The sequence below is a fragment of the Leopardus geoffroyi genome, chromosome D1, assembly GCF_018350155.1.
Source record: "Leopardus geoffroyi isolate Oge1 chromosome D1, O.geoffroyi_Oge1_pat1.0, whole genome shotgun sequence".
NCBI lineage: Eukaryota > Metazoa > Chordata > Mammalia > Carnivora > Felidae > Leopardus > Leopardus geoffroyi.
The window spans coordinates 15,958,002-15,971,798 of NC_059329.1; the positions used below are offsets into that span (position 1 = coordinate 15,958,002).

The 13,797-nt window shown below is 47.8% G+C and overlaps 1 long non-coding RNA gene across 1 annotated transcript; it reads left to right on the plus strand.

Moving 5' to 3' along the window:
- The first annotated feature begins 2,472 nt into the window (after positions 1-2,472).
- On the plus strand, positions 2,473-5,465 carry LOC123600747. Its single transcript, XR_006713789.1, has 2 exons — positions 2,473-2,520; positions 4,279-5,465. It is a non-coding gene; the product is annotated as an uncharacterized LOC123600747 (long non-coding RNA).
- The last annotated feature ends 8,332 nt before the right edge of the window (positions 5,466-13,797 follow it).

Here is a 13,797-nt window from a genome sequence, read left to right on the forward strand (position 1 = left end):
GCCAACAAAATGCCTCCCATTCCAGAACTGCGGGACCGACAGCACACAGAATTAAAAGGAGTGATAAAATGGAAGGGACTTTGGAATTTAACAGGTTTCAACTGCATGGAATTGAAGTCCTATTTAAGTAATGGTCAGTAGGTCCATTGCTACCTATTTAAAGAGCTCAAAGCCCTATCCTATACGATCTCCTTGGTTCTTGCAACTTGGCAGAAGATAAGGTTTTGGGGATAGAGAACAGAATAAGTGTTTTCCAGGTGTGAAATTTGAGATTCAAAGAAGCTGATTCAGAATCTTCACTCACATGCAAGTCTTCCAGAAAAGAGGTATACTTTACCTACTGCATTAAGGAGAAAGTAGAGGGGCGCCTGGGTGGCTCAGTCGGTTAAGCGTCCGACTTCAGCTCAGGTCACGATCTCACGGACCGTTGAGAAACAAAGAATACTTCAGTGTTGCTTGAACATAAGGTACACGTGGAAGGGGCGCCTGGGTGGCTCAGTCTGTTGAGTCTGACTTCGGCTCAGGTCATGATCTCGCTGCTTGTGGGTTCGAGCCCCGCGTCAGGCTCTGGGCTGATGGCTCAGAGCCTGGAACCTGTTTCCGATTCTGTGTCTCCCTCTCTGCCCCTCCCCCGTTCATGCTCTGTCTCTCTCTGTCTCAAAAATAAATAAACGTTAAAAAAAAAAAAAAAAAAAAAAAAAAAAGGAGAAAGTCGAAACTGTCCAGCACGGACTCCTTCAATTTCCTCCCCTTCACCTCAAACTAATCAGTTCCTACTACCCTTCCTCCCTTTCTATCGTCCTAGAGGGAAGCATTTTGGACATTCTTCCAAAACTATCCTTCTATATTTGCTCTTGATTCTCTCCCTTTCTATTCTTCGGGGCCCTCTCCCTATCCCACCCCCCCCCCATTTTCGTTTGTTCATTTATTGGTTCAACAAGCATTTATCACACTCTTGTTACAGGTCATATTAGGTTCTTGGGACACTAGAACAAAAGACATCTTTCCTACCTTCACAGTGCTCACAGTCTAGTGGAAGAGGTAGCAAAATGAACAATTTCAAACCACACAGTGACGATACAGCATGTAAATAGCCACAGCAGAAGTCTGCATATTACACGGTGGTTGTACACACAGGACAGTTTAAAGAAGGCTGGAGCAGAGCGGGTAACACGTGAGCCGGACCTAGACGTTAGCCACCGGGACAAGTGGGGAAGGAACGGCATTTTAAACAGAGGGAATAACATGCACCAAAGCATGACCATGCAAGAAAATCGCAATCCAGGAAAGCAAACAACACAAGGAATCAGAGGTGTGTTTGGAGGTAAGAAGTGAGGGAGCATTTGAACAAATAATAAGGATCTTGAAGACGATAGGAATTATTCAAGTATCTTAAATATTTAAGTATTAAAGTACGGTCTAATTTGCATTTGAGGAAGTTCAGTCTTGCAGCAGAGGACGATTAGACTGGGAACTATTGCAGTAACCCTGAAGACAAATGGGCAAGCGGGAGTGCACGGTGATGCCATTAGAAGAGGTGATTCAGAAAGAGGCAGACTTCAATGTAAAGAGGAATTCAGTTTAAGGACATACAAGTGAAGGTGCCCAACAGAATATTGGTTATATGTGTCTGCAATTTAAAAGTTAGGAGCGCCTGAGTGGCTCAGAGTCCCACATTTGGGCTCTGTACTGACAGCAAGGAGCCTGCTTGGGATTCTCTGTCTCCCTCTCTCCCTCTCCCTCCGCCTCTCCCTCTCTCTCTCTCCCCAAAATAAACAAATCAGGGGCACCTGGATGGCTCAGTCAGTTCAGTGTCTGACTCTTGGTTTCGGCCCAGGTCACGAGCTCATGGTTCATGAGTTCAAGCCCCGCTTGGAGCTCTGCTCTGACAGCACAGAATCTGCTTGGGATTCTCTCTCTCTCCCCCTCTCTCTGCCCCTCCCCTGCTCGGGCGCACACTGTCTCTCAAAATAAGTAAATAAATAAACTTAAAAAAAATAAAGAAATAAACATTAAAGAATTTTAAACTAATATTGCCCTGTATGTGAACTAATCAGAATTTAAATAAAAACTTAAAAAAATAAAGAAAACTGGAAAGTGGTTAGTGGCGGAGATGTGAATTTGGAAGTCACAACCACATCGGGGATGACTGGGGACTTGAGTATGAGGTGAGGTTGCTTGGGAAGAGTGAGTAAGCTCCATGGGGGAAGGCAGGCATTTTTCCAGGTTTTGTTTATTACTATTTTCCCAACACCTAGAAGTGTCCCTGGACTTTAGTAAACAATCAGTAAGGTGTTTTTTTTTTTTTTAATGTTCTTTTTTCTTTTTTTTTTTTTTTTTAAAGAGACAGAGCATGAGCAGGGGAGGAGCAGAGAGAGAGGGAGACACAGAATCCGAAGCAGACTCCAGGCTCTGAGCTGTCAGCACACAGCCCGACGCAGGGCTCGGACTCACGAACCGTGAGATCATGACCTGAGCCAAAGTCAGATGCTCAACTGACTGAGCCACCCAGGTGCCCCAGTAAGTATTTAAATGAATGAAATACTGGAAAGAAAAGAGGGCTAAGAACATAACTCTGAGAAACACCGACATTTACATGAAAAGAAGCCAGTGAAGGGGTTTAAGATAGAGAGTTGAGAGAGGTAGGAGGAAAAAGTAGGAAGGAAAGAGTGGGGGTCACAGACACCAGAAGTTCGGCGATGCTACGAAAAGACTGAGAACAAGAACTAAAAAGTCTTCATTAGTTTTAGCACCCGGAAAGTCACAGGGTTTTTTTTATGACAGCCATATCAGTGGGGATGGCAGGCAGGTGATAGTGGTTTGAAGCATATAGGGATGGTAAGAAAATGGAGGCTGTGAACGTAGATATTCTTTTCAGAAACTTGGTTGCATGGTCATTAGGCAATTTTCCTCATTTATTTTATCTTTTTTTAATGTTTATTTTACTTTTTTGAGAGAGAGACAGAGACAGAGACAGAGAGAAAGGGAGGGGCAGAGAGAGGAGGACAGAGGATCCAAAGCGGGCTCTACGCTGACAGCAGAGAGGTCCCATATGGGGCTCGAACTCCCGAATCGTGAGATCATGACCTGAGCCGAAATCGGACGCTTAACCAACTGAGCCACCCAGGCACCCACCAATTATTTATTTTCTGGCCTAGGCAGCTCTTGTAATCTGTCACTCTATAGTGAGCATAAACATATACATTCAATTCACTTAATCATTTATGTATCCATTCATCCTCGATGCTCTTTCTCTCACGCCCTACGCTTAACACATCGGCAAATTCCCACTCTGTCTTTGTAATATATCCTGAATCTGACCATTTCTCATCACCTCCACACTACCACCCAAGGCCAAGACCCCATTATCTGTCACCTGGACCAGTGCAGTGATCTTCCAGCAGATCTCCCTGCTCCTACCCTTGCCTCTCTCTTTCTATTCTTTTTCCTTTTTTTTTTTTTTTTTTTTTTTTTTAAGATTTTATTTTTAGGTAATCTCTACACCCAACATGGGGCTCAAACTCACGACCTGGAGAAAGAGTCACAGGCTCCACCCACTGAGCCAGGCAAGCTCCCATCCCTCTAGTCTGTTCTTTTACCCCCAGCCAGAGTCACCCTTCCAAGTATGAAGCCATGGGGGCACCTGGGATGCTCAGTCGGTTGAGCGACCGACTTCAGCTCAGGTCATGACTTCAGCTCAGATCACAATCTCACGGTTCGTGAGTTCAAACATCCACATCGGGCTCTGGGCTGACAGTGCAGAGCCTGGAGCCCGCTTCAGATTCTGTGTCTTCCCCTCTCTCCGACCCTCCCCCTCTCGCACTCTGTCTCTCTCTCTCTCTCTCTCTCAAAAATAAATAAACATTTAAAAAGTGTAAAGAAAATACTAAGTCATATTTTGTCAGTCTTCTCTTTAGAACCCTCCAATGGCCTGTCATCTCCTTTAAAGTCCCCACCCCCGCCATTACTTTGTTCACCTCATCTCCTACCACTAGTCCCCTCAGCCACTCCACACCAGCCTCTCTGGCCCCCTTCTCAACACACTCCACCCCAGGCCTTCTGTATTTGCTGGTTCATGCTCCGGACACTCTCTCCTCAGACATCATCGTCTCCCTCAGCGCTCTGTTCAAATATCCAAAGGTCTTCCCCGGCCAACCTTCACAAAACCATCGCACCGCCACCTCCCGCGCAGCCTTCTCTTCTCTTTGTCCTGCTTAATAGCACTTGTCCCCAGCCGGCCCATCACAGTCATGTATTTATTCTCTTTCCCTTCACTAGACTGTGAACACCTACCAAGTACAGCGACCAAGAGCACCTCCTCCAGAGAAGCGGAGGTAAAGATAACTGAGAAACTATCCCTGCCCTTGAGGAACCCACACGTCCGTGAGTCATAGAACCTAACGAGTAATTAGGATGGAAACGCTCAAAGCAGTTGGATTCGAGAGTCTGAGGCCCCGGGGAACAGTGCGGTTTGGGCCACTCTGCCAGTAGTTAAAACCATGAGTTCACCCTAAGAGAATGTAAGAAATGAAAAGCACTCAGGAGACACCGATGTTTAAGGGGTGAAGGTCAGAGAAAGGAGGCCAAGAAGGGATAATAATAATCAAGGAAGTGAAAAAGAGCTGGAAGAAGGAGCCGCTGACCTCAGAGCTGCTAGAGCCTTCGCAGGACGCTCCGGATAACCAAGCAGGGATCATGCCTTCCGATTCACTCCGTGTCAGCTACCGTTCGAAGCACGTTTCCTATGTTCGCACGTTAAACCTCACACCAACCCAGGGAGTTAGGCACTGGTATGTCCCTATCTTGCAGAGAACGCCGATTCACTCACCCAAGTGCACACGCCTCCGAAGAGAGATCAGAACCCGAGCAATTTGAACTAGCCCTCTTAACCGCTGTGCTGTTATCCATACCACTATGCTACGCTACGTCTGTACATTTTTTTTTTTTCCCCTATTTTACTGAGTACCTGCTAAGGGCCAGGAATTCTAGGCCCTGGACATAGAGTAGTGAGGTAGACAAGGTCCCTCTCTTCACAGAGCTCATATCCTCCTGCAGGACACCAACACTGAACAGGGCAACAGACGCGTAATAGACAAGAAGTGCTGGGAAGAAAAATGAAGTCGGGTAAGGTTCCACAAGTGATAGGGAGTTGCCTCTCTGAGGAGGTGACACTGAGTAGCGACCTGAAGGAAATGAGAGAGGGAGCCAAGAGGATATCTGGGGGAAGAACACTCCAGGCTGAGGCAACAGCAAGCGCAGGAGCCTTAAGGTGTGAGTGTGCCCGGTGTGTTCCAGGAACTGCGAGGAGGTCAGTGCAGCGAGAGCACAATGAACTAGGGGAGAGAGAGGCAGGTGATAAGGTCGGAAAGATCTGGAAAGGTTTCCAGGTCGTATTGTTAAGTGAAAAAAATGAGGGGATCAGGCATACTAGTTTGTATGTTATAATCACATTGAGTGTCTCTCTATACAGGCTGTGTATGTTTCTATACGTAGAGACTGGTGAATTTTATATGTATATGTGCTTATTTATATTCTGAAGTATTAGACAACAAACTTAACAGTGATTACCTTTGGAGGGAAGGAAGGGATATTCAGACTTTCAGTTGTTCCATGCTGTTTGAAAAATTTCACCTTGCATATATTACTTTTATAATAATCAAAAGTTAGCTTAAAAAGCTACAACAGTGGGTCACCTGGGTGGCTCAGTAGGCTAAGCATCTGACTCTTGTTTTCGGCTCTGGTCATGATCTCGCGGTTCATGAGTTCGAGCCCCATGTCAGGCTCTGCGTTGGCAGCCAGGAGCCTGCTCGGGATTCTCTGATTCTGCCCCTTCCCTGCTCGCTCTGTCTCTTTCTCTCAAAATAAGTGAACTTAAAAAAAATCAAAATAAATAAATTTAAAAGAAAGTGACAAACGAAAAACTCTTAACCACATGTTAAGGGGCTCCAGCGAAAGTCTTTCTCTTTCCTTTTGCAGCCGAACCCCTCCAAAGAGATGCCCCCACCCGCTTCTCGTCCTTTTCATTTCTTCCTCAACCAAATGCCACCTGACTTCAGACTTTGCTTTTTCCCTGCAACTTCTCTCACCACGATCGCTTGTGACTTCCCTAGGACTATGAGGGACACTCTTCAGTCCTTTTGCCTCTTGATCTGGCTGCCACATTTGACATTGTTTACAGCTCTTCTGTTTGCAACGCTTTCTCCTTTGGCTTCTCTCTAGCCCCCTTTCTACCTCACTGAGCATTCTTTCTGAGTTTCCTTTCCTCGGCTACTTTTTGTCAGCCCACCCAGCAGATATGGGTTTCTTCTGGTTCCCTTCTTGACCCATCTGTCTCTGAGTGCTACCCGCACTCTTTCTGTGTGGTCTCATCCAGGCCCATGGTCTTGGCGGCCAAGTCGATGCCTCCAAATCCCAGATCTAGATTTCTTAGCCTGTTCTCGAGCTCCAGTCGGATCTATCCAGCTGCCTATTAAACAGCCACACCTGCAGGCAGCTCATCACCTCCAAAATCACCTTCCTCCTTTTGTCCTTGTCTTCGAGGGTGGTGTCAGCATCTGCTTGATCGACCCTAGCTGGCAACCTGAGAAAAGCCTCTCTTCTTCACCCTCCATATCTGAATGGACACCAAAAGTCATTCTCTCTACCAACTATCTTGGGAATCTCATTGCTACATCTCCGCTACCACTGCACCCATAATCTACATAATCTGGACTACCGCATATGGATGTAGGAGTCTTAAGTCCTGGAAGAGCTCAGAGATATTCTAACTGCATTCTCTGCTTCTAGTTTCACCATCAGCCTGTTTCTTACACCCAGTTGTCACAGTGATGTGGCACAAAGTTCATGATGTCGGTCGCTCCCTGAAATCTTTCCATTGTTTCCTAACCTGGCTTGCATAAAATCCAAAACCCTTGGTATGATCTGGGCAGCCCTCTTTTGACGCTTTTCCACAGGTACCTTTAAAAAAAAATTTTTTTTTAATGTTTATTTTTGAGAGAGAGAGAGAGAGACAGACAGAGTGCGAGAAGGGGAGGAGCAGAGAGAGAGGGAGACACAGAATCCGAAGCAGGCTCCAGGCTCTGAGACATCAGCCCAGAGCCTGACGCGGGGCTCGAACCCACAAGCAGCGAGATCATGACCTGAGCCGAAGTCAGACTCAACAGACTGAGCCACCCGGGCGCCCCTTCCACGTGTACCTTATGTTCAAGCAACACTGAAGTATTCTTTGTTTCTCAACGGCCTCTTTCCTTTCCATGTTTCTGTGAAAGTTTTGTCACATAGCATCTTCATATCTCCAGATCTAATATAATACCTGGTACAAAACAGATGTTCAGTAAAGGCTTTTTGAGTAAATTAAAGGACAGAAAGTTGAAAGTAAGGATACCAATGAGAAGACTACTATAAGAGTACAATTTAGAGGTAACTAGGAAGGGGCCCTGGGTGGCTCAGTCGGTGAAGCCTCTGACTCTTGACTTCAGCTCAGGTCATGATCCCATGGTTCACAAGTTCAAGTGCTGTCAGTGTGCAGAGCTGGCTTGGGATTCTCTCTCTCTCCCTCTCTCTGCCCCACCCCTGCACTCCCTCTCTCTCTCTCTCTCTCTCAAAATAAATACACTTAAAAAATGTTTACTTACTTTGAGAGAGAGAGAATGAACGGGGAAGGGGCAAAGGGAGAAGGAGAGAGAGAATCTCAAGCAGGCTCCACACTCAGCCTGGAGCCGGTAACGGGGCTCGATCCCACTACTGTGAGACCATGACCTGAGCCGAAGCCAAGAGTCAGGCTTTTATTTTATTTTATTATTATTGTTTAGTGTTTATTTATTTTTGAGAGAGAGAGAGAGACAGAAAGAGACAGTGTATGAGCAAGGGGAGGGGCAGAGAGAGAGGGAGACACAGAATCCGAAGCAGGCTCCAGGCTCCGAGCTGTCAGCACAGAGCCCGATGCGGGGCTCGAATTTGGGAACGGGGAGATCGTGACCTGAGCTGCAGTCGGGTACTTAACCAACCGAGCCGCCCAGGCACCCCTTAAATAAAATGTGTTTTTTAAAACAAATAAGTATATGCAACTGCTGAATTCCTCTGATAAAACAAGAGTCTTTGGGCATGAATCCTAACGACTGAGAGTTCAGCGGGGAAGGGTCACTTACTCTGCAAACATTAACTGGACTGGTACAGACACTGCTTAGCACAGAGGATGCAAAGATAGGTAATACACCTGGGGCACCTGGGGGACTCAGTCGGTTGAGCATCCACCTTCGGCTCAGATCACGATCTCAAGGTTTGTAAGTTCAAGCCCCATCTTTGACTCACTGCTGTCAGTGCAGAGCCCCTCTCTCTCTGCCCCAACCCCGCTCACGCTCTCTCAAAAATACTAAAATAAAATAAAAGATAAGTAAAACACGATTCCTGTTCTCAAAGAGTTCCGGGCTCCCAAATCATCTAGTCCTTACCTTTGGCAGGGACTATAACTAATCCTTTACTTAAAGCCAGCCGTCCACACTGGGGTCAGTATTTAAAGTCCTTTTAGTCATAGACGTAGCTCTATCTAATTCTTTTGGAGCTCAGAAATGGGAACTCATGGATTCAGGGCAGTAGCAAAATGTAACCATTTCTTCCTTTAGGAAGGATGCCTGTGCAAAGGGTAATGGACTTGACCCTTTCTTCCCCAGGAGACAGTAGCATCTAAAGATTCTGAACTGTCTTCTGTTCAGTGATGATCAAGTCTTCCAATGGGCAAGTTGAAACGACTCAGCCACCGTTCTTTTTTTTGTTTTTCAAATGTTTATTTATTTTTGAGAGAGAGAGACAGAGCATGATTGGGGAAGGGGCAGAGAGAGAGGGAGACACAGAAGTCAAAGCAGGCTCCAAGCTCTGAGCTGTCAGCAGAGAGCCTGACGTGGGGCTCAAACTCGAGAACGGGGAGATCATGACCTGAGCCGAAGTCGGACGCTTAACCGACTGAGCCACCCAGGAGCCCCATCAGCCACCGTTCGTTCTTAGTTCGATGACTTTGGGACCACTACTGCAATGTTTTCCAGTGGGGGCCTATTTGGAGAAAGGAAATTGCTGATTTGAGAGAGGGTATCTTCACTAATGCCTAAGGAAATCCCTGAGAGGAAATGTGTCTACCTGAATGAGAGACAAGACGCTTTATTTACATTATGTCATTCAACCTTCATAATACTCTTATGAAGTTGCTATTAATATCCTTATTTTTGCAAATTAGGAAACAGGCATAATGAGCCTGGTTGCCTGCTTCGAGATCACATGGCTACAGTTTTATTGGACCTACAGTTCAAGCCCAGATTTGTGGCATACTGGTCTGCTATGAAAAGTCTTTCCAGGGAGGAGAAAAGGGAGTAAACATCTAGAGGTCCATTCAAACCAGAACATGAGCTTGCAGAAAGGGGCACGATTTGGGGTTCTTGTCTTAAATGTTTCCTTTTGTTGTTTGGGAAAAAAAAAAAAGTGAAATATGTGCATTTCCAGTAGGTTGTCAAAGATCAAGAAGTTAAAAATCCTTTCTGGATGGATGGGGGGGAAAGATGCTCTCTTAAACATTGCTGGTGGGGGTATGAATTAGTACAATCTTTACTGGGGACAACATCTCTCAAATTTACAAGTATACGTACCTTTTGACTCAGTAATCCCACTTCTAGAAATTTGTACTACAGATATATTTGCACACTGGCAAAATTACAAATAGTCAAAACAAAGCACTGTAAAATTGTTTGAAAGAGCACAAGTTTAGAAACAACTTAAGTCCCCACTGACGGAGAACTGGTGAAGTAAATGATGCTATATCTATTCCATGCAGCCCTGAGAATGAGGAAATGCCACCTACTAATAGGAATTATTTCCAAGATATAGATTTCCAGGCAAGATCCAGGAAGCGGGGGTGATATTCTTTCATTTATGAGAAAACTTCTATACGCACTTGCTTGTATAGGCACAAACTATCCCCGGAAGAATTATATGAGACACTGATAACGTTAGCTGCCCCTAAGAAGAGGTAAGCTATGACTGCAGGAGGGGAGTTCAGAACAACAGTGGAGGAAAGACTTTAATTCCTTTAAACACTTAACCATATGAATATATTAGGTATTCAAGAAAAAGAAGCTGGGGGCGCCTGGGTGGCTCAGTTGGTTAAGCGACTGACTTTGGCTCAGGTCATGATCTTGCGGTTCGTGAGCTCAAGCCCTGTATCCGGCTCTGTGCCGACAGCTCAGAGCCTGGAACCTGCTCTGGATTCTCTGTCTCCCTCTCTGTCTGCCCCTCCCCTGCTCACGCTCTGTCTCTCTCTTTCTCTGTCTCAAAAATAAACATTTAAAACCACTGAATTAAAATTAACAAATAAAGCACATGTCTTTTTAGTACATTCATAGTTGTACAGCCATTACCATCATCCAACCCCATAATTCTTTTCATATTGTAAATCTGAGACTTTATACCTATTAAACAGAAAAGCACCATTCTTCCCCACCCTACCCCTGGCAACCACCATACTTTCTGTCTCTATGATTTTGAATACTCTACGTACCTCACATAAGTGGAATCATACAGTACTTGTCTTTTGTCTTTTTGTGGCTGGCTTATTTCACTTAGCACGATGTCCCCATGATTCATCCATATTGTAGCATAGCGCAGGTTTTCCCTCCTTTTTAAGGCTGAATAATATTCCAGCATATGAATGTACCACACGTTGAATCCATTCATCAGACAACATGAGTTGCTTCCATGTTTTAGCTATTATGAATAATGTTGCAATGAACATGGGTGCACAAATCTCTCTTTGAGACCCTGCTTTCAATCCTTTTGGGTATATACCCATAAGTGGGATTGATGGATCACACGGTAATTCTATTTTTAATTTTTTGAGGAACCCCCTTGATTTCTGTGACTGTTTTCCACAGCAGCTGTACCATTTTACATTCCCACCAACAAGGATTCCAATTTCTCTGCATGCTCACCAGCACTTATTGTCTTCTGAGTTTTTTGTTTTTGTTTTTTAGAGAGAGAACGCGTGTGAGTAAAGCCTGAAGTGGGGCTTGATCTCACCAGCATGAGATGATGACCTGAGCTAAAATCAAGAGTCCCAAGCTCGACTGACTGAGCCACCCAGGCGCCCCTATTTGTTTTTTTATAGTAGCCATCCTAATGGGTGTGAGGTGGCATAGTATGTCTTTTGGGAATCAGCAGTATGATTGGTGGATCTAGGCGTCAGACCCCCATGACTTTGAGTGCTGCTGCTTACTAGCTGTGCGACCTTGGACATTATCCTAGGCCTCAGTTTCCCCACTTGTAAAATCAGACTTATCTCAGAGGGTTGGTGAGATGCGAATGCACCCAGGTCAAAGAAAGCACCCAACAAATGTAAGTTATTATTATTTCTGCCTTAAAAGCCCCAACAATAAACCACATTCTGCTTTGCTCTGGCTCCTTTTGGACTAGTCTGGAGGCAAAGAGACAAACTAGATTTCTCAAGGAGTTTTTCTACCTAGATGCTTGAGTCTAGAGGACTTCTGACAATCTTCACTGGCATTCTTCCTGCTGCCCCCACCCAACCTACCGACCTCCCACCTGTGCCAAATGAAGTGTGCTCGAAGTGAGGTTTCTCAGAACCCGGCCGTTTATGTTTTCTCAGGGGTGGAGGACGGGAAGAAATCCTGTTGACATAGTTATGTAAAGCCTGTCACTCAGTCCCCTGCCTATTACCTCTGCAGACCGTTATGCATATTAAAGAAGGGGGGCGGCAAATACAAAAGAAAAATAAGCGAGAAAGAGTGAGAGAGTGAACAAATCAGGATGCATGAGGGAATCCACGTGGTCGCCAATCTGTAACTGATCAGAGCAGCTACGCTGAAGCAAAACCCCCAGCTCCTACCGCCAAATATATTGCAATGGAGAAACCGTCCACAATGGGGTGTCTAATATCCTTAGCAGAGTCCTGGGGCTGCCGTTTAAGAGACTCTCCCGCTACTCCCACCCTTTTTGCACCCAGTAAACCAGGCGATGTAACAACGGAATCTGGTTCTGTGTGTGCCCTGTGAGTGTGCGCTTTGCAAACCATCTGGGCTCCATCCTGCGCGGTTGGAACGACGATCGATCCCGGACGAGTTGGGGGAGTTGGAGCTTGCCCGTGTCTCCTCCCTTTCTCTGCTCCCCTCTAGCCCCCACCCGGTCGTTCGCTCAGCACTAACGTTTCGCCGGCGGAGGGACGTAGGTTTTCAGCACCAGGAGGCCGTGGACCTTCTCTGGAGGCGTGCAGTGCACCCTCCAGAGGGCCAGAGCTGATTGCAACCTGCTCACCACGACCCTCCCCCTCCTTCCCAAATTCGCCGCCCCAGGCTGTAATATTACAAGCAGTGTGCGCTGTACCCGTGCGGGGAGTCCAGGAAGGCTGCGTGACCTTCCAGCGAACTCCACCTCGGCTGGGGGGATGGAGGCTACCCCGGGGCCTGCAGGCTGTGTGTATCGATCCCCCAGCCTCGGCCAACACAAGTTCTCCCGGCACAAACCCCTCCCTCCCCTCTCCGCTTTCCCAGCCTGGGAGGCTTCTAACGCCCAGCTTGAGGCGCCCTCCCCTCTTTCCCGCAATAAAGTAAACCGGGTGGATATTCATCCCCCGCCCTCGCCCTCCTTCCTTCCCCCTCCCCCCTCAGCCTACTAACCCCGCGCAATGAGCTCGCCGCCGGCGGGCCCCTTCCACCCAGTGTATCATAATGCCCAACGCTCTTCTCCTCCCCCTCTCTTAATCAGAAACGTGCTCGCGAGCCCCCCTCCCTCTGCATGCATACATTAGGGTCTGCTTTGCATGCAGCGGCAGGCAGAGAACTGAGGAAGAAGGGGCGGGGGCGCTTTTGCCCGCCTCTTCCCTCCAGGCCCCGTTAGCCATCCAGCTTCAGCTTCGTTGTAACACCGCCTCGTTAGCGGAGCACGCCGTGGCCCCAATGCCCGGGCTGGAGAAACACGACCCAACTCTCTGCAGAAGGGCACGAGAGACAGAGGTTCCAAAGCCCCGAGTGCGAGGAGGTGGCGGGAGACCTGCTCCTTGATGTGTGCATTTTGGAGAGAGCTCCAGCATGAAAATGGGAGGGGCCCTCTCTCTCTCTCTCTTTTTTTTTTTTTTTTTTTTTTTTTTTAATTTTTAAAGCGCGTTCATTGAGGGCCTTTCTATTCTGCATATAGTAAACTGGGCAACGCTTCCGTTTTGCATATGGTACAATAAGGGCTCTTTTATTCTAGAAGCGTTAAATGAGGGCTAACCCATCTTGTCTCCGTGCCTCGAGGCAGAGAAGGAGGCTCGCTCGTCCCCGACCCGGCAGCCGCGCTATACTGGAAGCTGCTCTCCCGGGCGGTTCGATTCCCAGCGCATCCCGGGAACGTGTGTAAGCGGCCTCTCGGCTCTCGAGGCTGCAGGCGGCCGGGCTCCCTCCGCCTCCATCCTCCCTGTAGTCCTCGCCCCCTCCCCCTCTCCCCGGAACCCGCGCTCCGCGTCGGGCTCCTGGGCTTCCTTCCCCCCTCCTTTTCCCCAGCAATGCCGCTCCCGGAGGGCGGGGCATGCACTTATCCAGGTTGCGGGGCGGACGGGCGGGCGGGCGGCGGCGGCCCGGGCCTCGGCCTGGCGTAGCCGCGGCCCGGCGTCTGGAGCGTAGGCCCGAACCCGCTATACAGATTGCGGGGCGGGCGGGCGCGGCCCGGCGCTCTGCATAGCGGCCGGCTGGGTGCAGGCCGCCGGGCGGCGCCGAGCGGCTCAGGCAGGTTCCGGGGCCCTCGGCCCCCCCCTCCGCCTCCCCG